At 40.5% G+C, this 16,138-nt stretch overlaps 1 protein-coding gene across 1 annotated transcript in view; it reads right to left on the minus strand.

The window, feature by feature from the left end:
* Window positions 1-16,138, minus strand: part of Pip5k1b (phosphatidylinositol-4-phosphate 5-kinase type 1 beta) — a 276,063-nt gene that overhangs the window by 197,359 nt on the left and 62,566 nt on the right. The window lies entirely within an intron of this gene.

Consider the following 16,138-nt stretch of genomic DNA (forward strand, 5'->3'; position numbering starts at 1 on the left):
CCATCTCAGCCCCCAAGGAAGTAGGCCTCGGGGCAGACAGCATCACACTAAGCTTGGTTTATGCTTTAAACACTAGTGTGGCTACATGGAAAATGAGCTGAAAGAGTAAGAGGCCAGAGTGGCAGCCAAAAGGTAGATTAGAGCTGCTGCCGAGAGCACAGTACTGGACGAGGCTGTAGCGGGGGTGATGGGGAGAAGTGGGTGGACTCGGTATGATCTGGGGTTCCATCACTAAGACTGGTGTTCAAAGAAATGGGTAATTTAGATGCTAATATCCAATAGATAGGAAAGGAACATTGGGGCGGAGGTAGAGTTCAGTTTTGGTAGGGTTGGGGTGACTTTTAGATACAAATGTGGCCACTTTGATAGTAATTTTTCTCAGCTGAAGAAAGTAAGATACAGAGATCAGTGACATTCAGCACTGCACAGCTATTTAAGTCTCCTGCTTTATTTGAAGTGTCTACTAAATACAGGTCCTGAAGATCAAATAATGGTAAATAATTCATATCTGTTATAGAACTTGTTTACATGGTGCCATAACCCATTAAATCCTCACAACAGCCTCATGGGGTAGGTGTGATTATTGACCCCAATTTTCAGCGAAAACCAGAGGTTAAGTAAAACCCACAGAGAACCTGGCCTCTGTGGGTATAAGCCCTTAGCATGCTCACTGCTGCCTTTATCTGCAATGATGTTTCAGGACTCAAAGAAATCATTTGCATTTTAGTGGCAGTGTAAAGGCCTGTATGAGACAGGATTTGAAGGACGGGTAGGATGTTAATGGATGACACTTTGTATCAAAGGAGCAGATGACTACAGCATAGTGAGCTTGACTATGATGAAGTAAGTGCCTGGAGAAGAATAATGGGGGAAAGATGGAGTCAGAGAATGGAGATGTAAGCGCCTGGTAGAAGTGTCTATATTTAACATGCGAGGCAGTAGGGTGCTGCTCAGATTCTGACAAGAAGAATGACATAATGAGAGCCATGCTTTAGGATCTGCCAGATGTTTCAAAGATGAAGTGAAGGCAAAAAACGGCAGGTGGAGCAAACCAGTGTTTTTCAGTGTCTATTGCTCCAGTCACTTCAGCACTCCAAAGTCCCATTTTCTCCTTATTGCAGTTTTATAAATTAAATACTGATTCATAAGTTGTATGTTATAAATTAGTTATTGGTATTGTTAGAAAGGGTCGGCTGGAAAAAAAAAAAAAAAACCCAAAACCAAAAAGGCCCAATTGCCAGTAATATGGAAGAACAAAGGCCTGAACCAATATAAATCAAGGTCTCAATATAAAAACGGATATGGTGCTGCTTGATGAATTTCACATGGACTGTGGGAGAATTTGATGATTAACTCTGAGACAGAAGGATGCCCTAAAAGTTCGGAATAGCAGGAGATGGATATGAGAGATCCTTTTGTACTCAGAAGATGAAGAGGGAGGAGTCGAAAGTGACCAAGGTTCACGTGTGTCAGTTGTGGACGGCTGCAAAGAATGGTACATTAACTTAAAACAGCAGAGAGAGAAACATGTTCATAAAAATAGGTAATGAAAGACTCTTGGCATAGAATTTATTTTAAAATATCTGTAGGAGATCACTAATTATTGGTAATAAGCCAGTCATTGTTTACACATGTCTGATGTCCAGGTATTAATGTTATTATTAAAGTACAGTTATTGTGACAATTCTATAAAATAAAGCATTTATGCCATTTGTTTTTTGCCTGAACATATCAGAGGTCTCAACTTGTTTTCATTTCATGCCTTTACAGTCCACTTTACCCAATTTTCAAGATAATAATTTTTGAAAATTTGACTCATTGCTGTGGGATGTCTTTCTGTAAGCTGTGAATATGTATTGCTCTGATTGGTTGATAAATACAGCTGTTTGGCCAATGGTGAGGCAGAATAAGTTTAGTCGGTACATTCTAACTGGAGAGGGAGGAGGAAGAAAGGAAGAGGGGAGGAGATGCCAGTTGCCACCAAAGGAACAACATGTCAGCAGACCAGTAAGCCACGAAAAACGTGGTGAAACATAGATTAAGAATTATGGGTTAATTTAAGTGTAAGAGCTAGTCAGTAATAAGCCTGAGCTAATGGCCAAGCAGTTAAAATTAATATAAGCTTCTGAGTGATTATTTTATAAGTGGCTACAGGACCAAGGGGGCCGGGTGGGACTGGAAAAACTTCTGGCTACAGACTCATTGCTTTCTTACTCAGAATGCTTGGATTTTGTATATTCTCTTGAAAAAGGATAAGGTCACTCCAATGGCCCATGGCTTCTCTGATGACTCTGCTCTCCTGCTGACCACTCCTCTAAACTTCCAACCCCAGAGACCTCCTTGCCCATCAGCCCATCTAGATGCTTCCCTAACCCTCTTAGCTAACCTCCTCTAGTGGACATCCACACTGCTCAGTTCCTTCCCACCATTACACAAGTGCCACTGGCTGTTCTCTCTTAAAAACAAACAAACAAACAAACAAAGCAAAGCACTAGGGCTTCCTGTATGCTGCCTGCATTTCCTGGCCTCTTACCCTGTTTTATTTCCTTTGGGAGTATCACATGATCTCACTGTCCCTACTTCCATCTTGCTCTAATCTCTATTCCTATGTGTGTATTTTCCTGCCTCTTCCCCATCTAAAAGTATAAGTTCTTGATAAGCAAATTTGTTCTGGGCTGTATGCCCAGTATCAAGAGCGTGGCCTGCCACAAACTATTCAGTGTTTCTTGAGTCCTTGTGTGAATGGATGATAAGGAATGAATGAAATGAATGAATGAAATAATGTAAGTCTGTCCAAACGGGAAATGAATACTGTTATTTGGAAATCTAGCCTAACAGGCTTTTCTAGATTGATCCTGGGCACCTCTTTGAGAGTTCCTTTTCTAATACCAGGAATGCTATTCTTAGTTATATTGCCCTCCAGCCTACACAGGTAAGTTACTTGAATGAACCATTATGTAACCTCATAAACTGGAACCCTGTGGTTCCATCTCTTTCAACCTTCTGCTGACACATGCTTGACAGAATTAAAATGCTCGATGCTGAAGATTCTAAGCAGAGTTTAATATATTGAGTTACTGCTTCCTCTCAAAGCAAATCAAGAACAAATTAGAAAAAATCGAAGTCATAAAATGCAATTCAAACTGTTGCAAATGAATTGTGAGAGAGGAAGGATTCGAGGGACCAAGCCCCAGTCAAATAGCACTTCTGGTTTCACTCTATGAATGAAATATTATGTGTGTACAATTGAAATTCATACTCACTTGTACACCATAAAACTAGACATCTCTTCAGTAAACTTTATTGTGATTAGTATTGGATTTTTAAAAATTAATGAATGGTTTCTTTTTCATTTCTGTGGCATTTTTCACTAGTAAGCCTTTGGGCTCTTGGCAAGGCAAATTTCTATCTCTCAATCTATACCAAATAAATGGGAGATGTAAACACATAAATGTTTACGAGTATAAGCTGAGATAGGTAGCAAATATCTCAACATCCCACATTAACTGGCATCACCAGGCAAAAGAAAACTACTCTGAAGACACAGGAGCTTAGGACTGTCTACTGGTACATCAACTTAGGAAAGGCTGTCAGTATAAAAAAAGAATATATGTGTTAAGAAGCCATCCCACCCTTTTATATACTGAAAAACCAAGAGAGATGAATGCTGAGTTCTACTAAAAGACATAAGAATATTCCTGATTTACTATTTGTAATAATCCTACGTCAAAAACCACCCAGATACCCACAAATGAATGAATACATAACTTATACAATGCCATTCTTTACTCAAAAAAGTGTTTGAAAGCTGAGTGGTGGTGGTGGCGGTGGCGGCGGCGGTGGCGCACACCTTTGATCCCAGCACTCAGGAGGCAGAGGCAGGTGGATCTCTGTGAGTTCCAAGTCAGCCTGGTCTATAGAGTGAGTTCCAGAACAGGCTCCAAAGCTACACAGAGGAACCCTGTCTCAAAACAAAACAATACAAAACAAAACAAAACAAAACAAAACAACAAAAACAAACAAAAAGGTGTTTGAATCACAGCATAATCCTGGGTGGAAGAATTCAAACATAGTATATATTCTATGATTATATTCCTTTGTTTTGTTTTGAAATGGTCTTTTTAGGTCTAGGAAGTCTTGGCTAGTTTGGAACTCACTATGTAGACCATAATAGCTTCAAACTCACAGAGATCTGACCGACTTCCCCTGCCTCCCAAAGCGCCACCACACCCTCTATGGTTATATTCTTATGGTGTTCAAAATAACCCAAACTGTTCAAAACAGTGGCTGTACTGTTTTGTTCTGATCAAGAGGAGCACAGAGATGCCCCATACTCTGATCTGTGTGTTCAAGACAAGATGTGCATATGTGTAGTAAACATGTATCAAATACAAACACTTAAAGTATATATGCTTCATTATGTATGGAATTGGATTTCAAAATGTTCATATGTCAAGAAACACAAGGACCTGGAATGTAAACAGAGGAGGAAGGAACAGAACAGGAATAGGAACACACTTCAGGGGGAAGGAAGATCCTTTGTGTAAACATTCACCTCAGTTCTAACTCTAAACTGGAATGTTGAGTTTCCATCCCAATGACACGGTATGGGTGAAAGATCAGCTTTCTGTCCTTGATAGTAGGCAGCAAGCAAACAGAAACACACCCTGAAGCTACCTACATTTACCTGAAGCCTCAAGCACCAGACTCCAGTGGTCTCCCAAAGCACTGAAAATTGGCTGGGATCATTTATACATTGCCAAAAGAGCTATGAGTGGGCAGTGGCCCTGCTCCCACAGTGCTTCAAGCTGGCTACCTCGGAGAAAGCAGGAAGAAAAGAAGGCCAGCTCACTATCTTTTGCTGTCTCCACGGGAACCTTCATGTATTGTGTTCAGCCCAGGGTGGCTTTGTTGCCTTGGTGGTACAATCAAAATGGAGTGATTGAACTAGCATTCAAAGAGCTCAGAGGGGACTGTTAAAGCACAGGTGAGCAATGGATATAGGTATAATGTCACAAGTCTAGCTACCAAAAACTTATGATGAAAGAGAACTGTTAGTCTCACAAATTTACCGGTCACTCCACTCTATATTATTGAGAGGTACTATGGTGGGTACCTTCAAGGGATCAACTCTTACCCACCAACTAAAAGGTAGTAACAACAATAAATTTACCAAGGAGATAGAGATCTTCAGACCCTTTTCAACTTTCATTTTTAATACTGCCTAAAAGCTCTCACACCATTGCATGGAGCCATATTCATGTAGAAAAAGTGCAAGGCTAGGAAGGGTAGAGGCCTACACTCAGTCCATGCCTTCAGCCAGGTTCATGAAAACAGAGAGGAATGGTAGTTACTTTCTATGTTTTGTCAGAAATATCAGGCAGACTATCAGGCAAGAAATTAAGTTAAAAATCTCAAATACCTTTTTAATCCTTACTCATTGTTCCTTTATATATTTTAAATAGAATAGAAAATGGGGTCGGAACATCTCATTCTCAAGTATTTCTACACATATGCACATCTTGTCTTGAACACACAGATCAGTATTCTCAAGTGGACACTATAAGCATCCATCTTTTGGTACCTTCTTCAAGATTATAATCAATATTATTTTCTATAAGCATATGCTTCTCTTTTTCTGTGTACTATTTTGCCCTTGCAAGATTCAATGCATTTGTCAAGAAGGGGGAAAACACACGATCACTTTCAAGCCATGTATAAAATAAAAAGAACTGATAGATTTTATATAATGCATAAAATTAATAAAATGAAAATGGTCAAAAGTCTGAGAATCTATTTGCATGTATATACTTGGGCCTTCCAGATCGTGGGTGTTCTGTGAAGTGGAGAAGCATTTGAAGGTGGAGTCCAAGGAAGGAGGTTTTATGTCATTGGGGATTGTACCCTTGAAGGGGCTGTGAAACATCAATCTCTTGTTTCATGAACAGGATTCCTCTGCCATGTGCTCCCACTACAACACACTGCCTCCAAATACAAGGCCAAATGATTGTGGACTGGAGCCTTCAAAACTGTGAGCCCAAAGGAGCTTTTCCTCTTTTTAAGTTGATTGCCTCAGTTCTTTTGTTATAGTAATGAAAAGCTGATTAACACATAGGTATTTAGAAATTTTCTATATAATCTCCATAAATTAGCACTCAGCAGGACTATAATCAACAAAAGCACCAAACCTGAAATCAATTTTTTATACTTTCATCAATGTGGCCTTGCATCAATCAGGCAACTTCTTTAGGCTTTAGTTTCCTTGTTTGTGAAATGGGGACACAGATCCTTTGTTGTAAGGATCAAATAATAGGGTATCAATAAAAGGCTTGCCGACAGTAAAAGCCCCACACAAACAGGTTTCTTTTTGTTGACATACTCTATGCCTTGATCACAGGGTGATCCTTGCTCTAGTCTTTCGGGACCCAGAGGGCTTCCCCTGTTTTCTCACTCCCAGGCTGATCTGTGGAAAGAGAGAGAGTCTCCCTTCATCTTCTTCCCACAGACTGTAGCAATTTTAAAGCCAGGTCTTTTCTGTGACTTGGTAGGTATGAATCAAAGGATTCACATAACAATCAGGCAGAGGGTTCCCGAGAAGGAAAAGTGGGCAAAAGCGTGCTTTCATGATCCCTGCTCTGAATCTGTGTGTCAGAGGAAAGATGGGTGGGTGGCACCAGGCTGAGGCTGTCCATCACTCAGAATGTGGCTGGATCATGAATACTGTTCTCCACAGCCAGCCATTCGTTAATCCCCTGCAGCAATACAACCTTCCCTGGTTGCGCTGAACTTTTCAATTGGGACTAATCCCAGAGGCTTATTCTTATTTATTCATTTAAAACCCTGCTTTGAATTATTGCAGCCAGGTCACTGTCCTTCTCAGCATACAACACATTGCACAGGGATACACACATCTGGCTGTGCCTGACAAACCAGCCGAACTCAGTCTTTCATTTAAAAAGAAATATAATATATATTTTAGAGGAAGAAACTGGAGACCCCAGTGTCAATAGCCAATGTTACTTGAGGCATGTCTTTGCCTCCAAGTAGCTGAAACCAATAGATAGATTCTGAGGAAAAGGGAAATGTTCTAACGAACTCTGAAGCGAATGTCCCAACCTAAAGCTTCCTAAGGAACATTTTTTAGGGATTCTTTTGGCTGAGAGGATGACACAGGCATGAGTTTCCTAGCTTCCAAGACATGTGAAGATATTAAGAGGAGAGCTTGTGGTTTGTAGCTGCCTTTGTATAAGCTGTATTCTGAGCTAAACACAACACCAAATGCAATAGAAAGCAGGAAGGGCTAGGTCCTCTGAAGCCTTCTGCCTCATACAAACTGTTAAACTGAATACAAGTGGAATTCAGTCAGCAGGGCTTTTAAACCCGATTTGTTAGCAGGAAATGAAGTTTTATGACCCACGGAGTTCAGTCACCTAAATTTCCCACTTATTAGGAAATGGTAAGGATTTTTCTTCCTCACTCTCCTTTCAATTCTTTTTATAAATTACATTTTATTTTGTGTGCAGGTACATGTGTATCATATTGTACAGAAGTGGAAGTTGGAGCCACCTTGAAGGAATCGTTTCTCTCCTTCCACCCTGTGGGCTCTCGATGTCAAACTCAGTCCTTTAGGCTTGGCGGCAGGCAGGCACCTTTACCCACAGGGTCCTCTCACTGGCCCTGCACTTTCCTTTAGAAAAGTTCTGCCCTTGACATGAAGCCACTTTTCACTACACAGCGCTGTTGTCACTGTGAGTGTAGAGTGATGGCTTACACACGGCGAGGACATCTGTCTCAGGTATCTTTTAAGTATTTTGGGAGCATTGCTCAATCCCTTGCTAATCATCGCAAGGATCGTTATCTTCTTGTACAAATGCAGGAAATGAGACTTATAGGGGTTCACTACGTCATCTCAGCTGAGTAAGTAGCTAAGCGTTGAACACTAACTCATAAATACCTAGATTCTTTAAATTGGCTGTTTTCCTGGATCTCAAATTAAAAAAAAAAAATTGAGGGGCTTGATGTGTCCAACTCTAGGCTGAAGATGGATGCCCCCGACATTGCAGAGGAACCTTGGGTGGCTGTCCAGGCAGCCAGCTGTTTCTATCATTTCTAAAGTTTTGGAAGTTGTTTGCTCTGCACTTCCTGTTTACTCAGGTAATATTATATCCTTCTTGGGTCTCTGATGGGGTTGAAGATGAGATAGTGTGGAATATTTCTTTATACTGTGTGAATATATGTCACTGTGGTTGGTTTATTAAAGAAACTGGCAAATACCTGGACAGGATAAGGTTAAGTTCGAGAACCAGACTAAGGACACTGGAAAGAAAGACAGAGTCAGAGGGTCACCAGCCACACACAGAGGAAACAGGAGGTGCAAGATGAAAGAGAGATAATGCCACATGGCAAAATTTTATTAATATAAATGGGTTACTTTAAATTGTAAGAGCTAGTTAATAATAAGCCTCAGCTATCAACCAAGCATTTATAAGTTATTAATTAAATTAAAACTCATTAATTAATAAGTTTCCATGTGGTTATTTGGGACGACTGCTGAGACACAGAGAAACTCAGCCTACAAATGGTGCCCAAATGTCCAGCAACATAAATCCACATAAAACCCGAGAATGCTTTAAAAAGAGGGAGAGGTTCCAAACACAAAAATGGGGTCAAATGTGGATTCTTGGTAACCACCTTTTCCCAGGCAGGTCGATACTAACAACAAACAGAGGCCCAGCTCCTTTGAAAGTTGGATTCCGTGGTTCAGTGTTAGCAGATACATCCGCCATGAAGCTAAGCTCTCAGGGACCAGGGGTTGGGGTGGGGTGGGAGGTTGGGGGGGCAACTGCCAATGCCATATGCTAAGCGGAACCGTGCTGGCTAATAATATAGCAATTTAAGATTCATCTCATGCGATCAAAAAACAATGCAGATACTCAGTAAAGACAGATCCAGATGGAAAAAAACAAAAACTCTAAATGGGTTACAGTGTGTTTAAAAAAATACATAGGCTTGAAAGAGAAAAGAAAAAAGGAATAGAGATTCATTAAAAAAAATGCTTAGTTTTAAAATAATAAAGTCCTTAAAAGGGAATAAAGTAATATAAAAGAAAAAAGCCACATAAAGATGGAAAATGCAGAGAGTCTGGATCCTGTATGTTATTGTGTTGCCTTTAATTTTTTTTTTTTTTGGCTGCTGAAAGACACTGTATTATGAAAGCTGCTAGATTAAACCAACCTATATATTTTAAAAAATATCTTGACTTCAAAATGGAAGTCAAAAAGTGTGTTGCTTTGGGGGAAAGGCTATGTTTTTATTTCATAAATAGACAGGAAATGAGAGGCTGTGGATTCATTCCAGGTTAAAGATGATCAGGTTTGATCAAGGAAGACCCCCTGAAAATCCTGACTGGAGACATAAAGAAATAAACCTTTTTTTTTTTTTTTTTTTTTTTTGAGACAGGGTTTCTCTGTGTAGCTTTGGTGCCTATCCTGGATCTCACTCTGTAGCCCAGGCTGGCCTTGAACTCACAGAGATCTGCCTGCCTCTGCCTCCTGAGTGCTGAGATTAAAGGCATGCACCACCACTACCTGGCAAGAAAATAAACTTAAAATACTTAAAAAAAAATAAAATACTTAAAACATATATTTTACCTGCTCAGACATAAAACAAAAAAATCATCTTTAACTGACTTGTGTGCACCACATATTCTATATTTGTAATATATGTTACCTTTAAAAGTCGATGTATTTTCAGAACAAGAGACCAAACACCAATAAAAATGGATGGCCCAGGTGATTCAGCATCTCATAATGCCTCTGTTACAGTCTCCTCAGGATTCTGTATTCAAAACAGCTTCAAGGCTGCTGGCTGAGATGATCCAGCCCCAAAATTACTCCAGCCAAGACCTAACAATTATCCTGATTTTTCTCAAGTTTCCCCCTAAGATGACAGTGTCCACAAACAACAGCAAGTAGTCTAGAGAATGATACCCACCTTTCCAAAAAGTGGGTTATGAATGTTTGTTATCATTTAAGCAGGGTTGGGTACAAGTTGTTATTGGTTCAAAAGAAAAAAGGCTAAACAAAGGAGTTAAATTCAAAGATCTCTTTCTAAAGGAAAAAAGGGGGATATAATATAAAAATGATGAAATAAAAGGGTAGATTATTGATTCTGCTTTAATCCAAAAAATAACTATTAATCTCAAAATATTTTACATTGGTATGGATTTTGGTTTATTGATACAAATTTAAAGTTAATTTTGTTATACTATATGTATGTTTCTACTTGTTTAGGGTATTGTGTTTATGCAGCTCATTTGAAAATGTAATATATGATTAAGAAATACAAATTAGTAGTCATCTCTAATAATCAAGCTTATACTCGTGTTAGGTATGTTTTCAAGGTAATAAATAGATATATTTAGATAGATAGATGGTTTCAAACACTTCAAAGACCTACAGAATATGGCACTTAAAATGTTTTAGTAACATAAGGATTTTCTTGACAGTGAGACAATCTGCTCCTGGCAGCACCAGTTTACTTCAAAGAAGATGAAGAACATCAAAGAATCTCCATATGGAATTTACTTTATGGCAAAAGCTAGCCATTTGGGCAAAGAAACTGCTCTTGCTTCAATTGCTTCCAGTATATTGTCCAAACTGGACCAGCAGGACGCAAAAGAAAGGGACTGCCAAACTTTGCCAAAACAAGGTAGGATTGTCCTTCAAAATTCCCTGCTTCTCAGAAATGTCTGTCAGATTACTAGGCCTATAGTCCAAAGTTGGATGCCCCAACATTACAGAAGATCATTGGGTGACTGTCCAGGCAGCCAGATGCCCTGTCATTAGGTAACATTATACCATTCTGGGGTCTTTAATGGAGTTAAAGATTAAATAATTAGACTTAAAGTTTTCCTTAGTTATGATAAAAAGGATAATTAGATACAAAACATTAGCCTCACAAAGATAAGATAAATAGTATTTTCTCTAAATTTGCCAAATACAAATAGATTGGATGTTGTAACTAATTTTTACTTAATAATTGTTTTTGTTGTATATAATTTTACTATGTTAAAGTTAAAACCTTCCTTTTTAATTAAACAAAAAGGGAGAAATGTAGAATATTTGTACACTGTGAAAAGGTATTGTGTGATTGGTGTAATAAAAAGCTGAATGGCCAATAGCAAGACAGGAGGTATAGGCAGGACTTCTGGTCAGAGAGAGAAGTAGTAGGAGATGAATTGAGGCATGTGAGATGCTATAGAGATGTGAAAAGAGTCAGACACACATAATGGGAGAGAGGTAAAAGCCATGTGGTAGAATATAGATTAATAAAAAACATGGGTTAATTTAAGATATAAGAGCTAGTAGGACAAGCCTAAACTAAGGCTTTTATAATTAATAAGTCTCTGTGTCATTATTTGTGAGCTGGCAGCCCAAAGAAAAATCTGACGACATCCAACAAACCTTCTCATCAGAAGAAGACAGGGAATTTATGTAATTGTAAGAGCCAAGAGATACTAATGAGGTCACAAAATTAAGAAATTAACATTCCCTATTCATCCCACAGCTGTCATAAAGACTCCTGCAAAGGAATACAAACTAGAATTCCCCTGTCCCAATGCTTGTCAGCGAGTAAATCAGTGTTCAGAGGGAGCAAATGATTTCTTTAAAGTCAAAAGGGCATCTGTTGCAGAGTGAGGATGTTTTCTATCCTTCAGGATTGCTCTGTAGTGTTCCCTCGATTCTTCTCACTTGAAGCACGCTCCTCCAGTGTTTGCTAAGGTCGATATGCCGACGGCACTCAAGTCTGTATCCTTAGAGAGGGCTGACCTATCTCTAGACTACATCACTATCTCCCAGACATTCCTATTGAGCTCTCCATAGCTTCTTCACGCTTACCTTGACAATGAATGGACTCACACCTTCCGACCCCGAAACTGCTTTTCCTCCTGAAAACAAATTGTGTAAGAGTTTCTCCAGACAACTAAGTCAAAACATACCCCTTGCCTCTCTTTCGTTCTCATCTTGATTCCCTCAGCAAGGTGCAGGAAGACTGCCTGCCTGCACACATTCTCACTGAGGAAGGAGGTCGGCTACCATGGGGGTGGAGACTTTGTCAACATCACAGTAGCCCTGGACACTAGATGTAAAGGTGAGACTTTCTCTTTAAAGATTGAGCAAAAGGAAAGGCTCCTGTGGGTTCATTTAGAAGCAAGGGAAAGCTTGTGACCACTTTTCAGGGAGAGGCGGAAATAGAGAGAAATACTGTGTACATCCCATTAGTGCCGCTTGTCACATACAAAGGACGGAGGTCTCTTCTCAAATGTGGCAGAAATGCTGAAGGAATTAAGGGCTGTGATTTGGCTTTGGGTAGAGGCTGGAGACCGGGGACAGCTGATGACTGTGAGGGAAGGCTCCCCTTGAGGCCAAGGAGGATGGGGGGGGGGCAGCACAGGGTAGAGGTGGGGGTAGAGACTAGAAGGAACAGTGGAATGCGTTACATGTGAGGCACTCTGCCAAATCCAAATGGAGAAGACCTTTTTGTTTTTTAAATTCCTTATGGGTGCCAGGTAGGCCCGTTTCCTATTTTCTTGTGGATCCATAGGAAAACAAACAACATAGAATATCACATGGAGTGTGACAAGGGACAGGGCTTCCTTCAGCTTGCTCTTGCCTGAGAAGTGACTGATGGTGACAGAGATATGGGTGAGACAAAGTTGAGATCACTGGAATAAAGCCACCTAGAATGGAAGGGGCTGGAATTGAGGGCACATGTAACTGGTTGTAAATAGTTGTTCAAAGCCTATTACACAGCCTTTGGTTTTACATTCTCCAAATCTGGGAAGGATTTATTTCCCCTCTCTTTCCTGAATTGTAACTCCATAATACTTTCGGAGTGCTCATTGTGTTTCACCCACTGCCTCGTTGCCAACATCAACGTTTCCCTTTCTTTGGCAAAAGTGAAGGGAAAAGGCAATTAGTGCCACTGCTTCTACGACATCTTCTAGCCCTGGCTGTAAGCTGGAGAGGGACACAGCCGATATGGCACTAAAAACCTGCCCCGAGTCTGCACACTTAAATCTCTCTTAGAAAATGTAAAACCTAGAGGTCACTTGATCCAAATGATGTGTCAAAGGACAGAAGAGTTCCCCAGGCTAAAAATCTCCACACACGAAGAATCCAGCAGCAGAGCGAACACATTGAGGATGATAAAGACAAGGCCTTAGTTCTCCCAGAGGTCATCGTCATCTTTATTTTTTTCAATGAGACAGACAGGATCTGACCATTTAGCCTAAGCTGGCCTCAAACTTGTGAACTTGTGATCTTTCTGCCTTCCTTGTGCCAGAATTACAGTTGTGCACCTTGACACCTGTAATCTTATTTTAACCATAAAGTAACATTTCAATTCAAAACCACAAAGGCTAAACAATTCATAATTTGCAAATAGTTTCCATATATTTTAACTCAAGTATCCCAAATGGCAAATTCTATTTATTTTTATTTTACCAAATTTTGAATTTTGGCGTGCACATGTGCACATGCATGCAGGTGCATGTGCATGTGTGTGCATGAGTGGAAGCCAGAGGAAGGACATTGGGTGTCCTGCACTATCATTCTCCGACTTACCCCAGTAAGACAGTCTCCCACTGAACCTGGAGCTCTCCCCTCCCTGCTCCCAGTTGGGTTGGCCAGCAAGCCACAGGGACCCTGAGCCTCTTGACTCTCCCTGCCCCCTCCAGCCCCTACTTCCAGTACCGGTGGTGTATGCAGTGATGTCAGGGTGCTGGGGAACTGACCTCAGGTCCTCAAGCTTGAGCAGCAAGAGCTCTGACCCACGGAGCCATCTCCCCAACTCCTTACTTTACCAAAGTTTAATGTATTCAGGAATGCATATCAGATTACTTTCTGCTATCATAAAGTGATTCTATTTCTTTAAGTTAATTTTATTGACACATTTATCATCAGTAAACAAATTCTTCCTAAGAATACAATTTGCTGGGTTTTTTTTTTTTTATCAAATACGTAGTCATGTAACTATGTCTATAATATTCACAAAAAAGACTGATCAGCAATGCCCATGTCAACACACACCATCCTTGTCAACTTCTGGTGTCAGGGTCACTTTGCCATATTAACAACCCTTGAAAGTCATTCTCAGTATGATCAGAAAAAGGTGAAATGAAAATGCATGCCTGGTGCTTCAAATCCGGCTAAGAACCCATGGTTAGGGAGCTCATAGGCCCAAGAGTCAGACTACCACTTTTTTTTTTCTAAGTGGACACAGCGTCAAACTGCCCTATAGATGCGGATCTTTGTACCATAGATCCGTACAGCTCCAGTCCTCAGCAAAGAAGAGAGATAGATAGATAGATAGATAGATAGATAGATAGATAGATAGATAGATAGATAGATAGATAGATAGGTAGATAGATAGAGAGAGAGAGTAGACAGTGGTAAACACAGAAACTCACAGCTGGTCAAAGGGCAGAGAGAATAAGTGTCTTTGGAGTGCTCGGTCACAAGCCAGACATCTATATCACATGCCTATCTCCCAAGGCCTAGGGACAACTGAGGAAGGGGGGAGAATGAGTGTCAGAGATAGAGGTGGTGGGGGGACTGGAGTCCAACAGTGTCTTCTGGTGATGACAGGACCGCTGCCCCCAAGAACTCACACCAGCTGTGGCTGCCTTCACATGACCTGTACAAGACCAATTAGCATTCCAACGTGGAACAGATAGGGGCTCAGAGCCTCTACCCCTCACTGAGGAACTATTGACAACTGATGGCTTCTGAGATAGGAGGAGCTGGGGTTTTTAAGGTAAGTCAACTAAGCTCCAGTGGGCAGCTGCACACCTGTGCATTTACAGGTAGCACAAACTGGACAGGGTGGGTTATTTAAAAGGGGGAGTGGCATGCAAAGTTGGGAAGGGCCAGGGAGGGGGAGTAGACCTGGAAGGAGTTAGAGTGGATGGTGAATATGATCAAAATATTGTATGACTGTATGAAATTCTCACAAGTATTAATACAACATTCTATTGAAAAAGGTGAAATAGTAATATATATCACTGATTTATGCAGGAAAGTTCTAGTAGTTTATTCCCCATGTCTCAAAGACCTCTTCTATCAGCAGTAACACTGCTTTCCTTAATATCAACATTGGAGGTGTTCATTAAATCATCTGGGTTTCACTTTTTGAGTTCAGAAATTACGTTTTGTTAACTGTTTCATTTCCTTCATGGCCACTGATTAGTTGCCTCTCTCTTCAGGAGTCACTTTGGTAAAGTAAATGTTTCTAGAAATACTGACCACTAGCCATCTCCGCAGTGGTTCAGAAGGTAGCTCACAGTGTCTTTGGTTACTTTTCTTCTGCCTGAAGGCCAGGAAGCTGGGCCTTCCTTGAGCATGCTGGGCATGTGCTCTACTCACTGAGTGACCTCCCTAACCTACTTCTCCTTTTATCAATAATGAATGTTTTAGGACAGCATACAGAGTAATGGGCTTCATCATGGCTTCTTCCCATGCATGTGCCACGATACTTTGTTCTCAATGTCTCCCTACCCCACTCCCGCCCCTGGATCCCCAGCTTCATTCTGGTTCATTTCTCTTCTTTTCCTGGTTAGTCCTTCCTTCTGCATTTTTATCTCCTCCTATCACAAATTTTCTATTCTTGTTCAATTTTACTCTTTCCAAAAGATTTTGGGTATTTCTGAATGAGATAATCTGCCAACTTTTGCTTACAATATTCAGCATTTCAGTTGATAGCTTTGAAGCATGCTCATGCTTGTTATCTAGCCCCTTAATAAGTAACTGTTACTCTGATAGGAAAGGATATACTCACAAATTCTTAAGTTAATGGCTCTAGCCCAACATATTTAGTTGGTTACAGGACAATCGAGATTGCAAAAATATTAGTGATACAGTTCATGGTACGGTTCTCCCATCTTACAGTACAGGTTCCATCAGATTTAGTATCCCCAAAACATCAGCTGGCCGTGTGAAACCCAGATGTACTCCTCTGGACCACTGCAAGGCCCCAGTGTATTTATAAGCTTCTCCCCAAGTGTGCTGTGGATTATCCATTATGTCTGGGGTTCACTGGTTGTTTTGACTAGTCCTTACCTCCTATGACTCCATCA

The sequence above is a fragment of the Peromyscus maniculatus genome, chromosome 1, assembly GCF_049852395.1.
Source record: "Peromyscus maniculatus bairdii isolate BWxNUB_F1_BW_parent chromosome 1, HU_Pman_BW_mat_3.1, whole genome shotgun sequence".
Taxonomy (NCBI): Eukaryota; Metazoa; Chordata; class Mammalia; order Rodentia; family Cricetidae; genus Peromyscus; species Peromyscus maniculatus.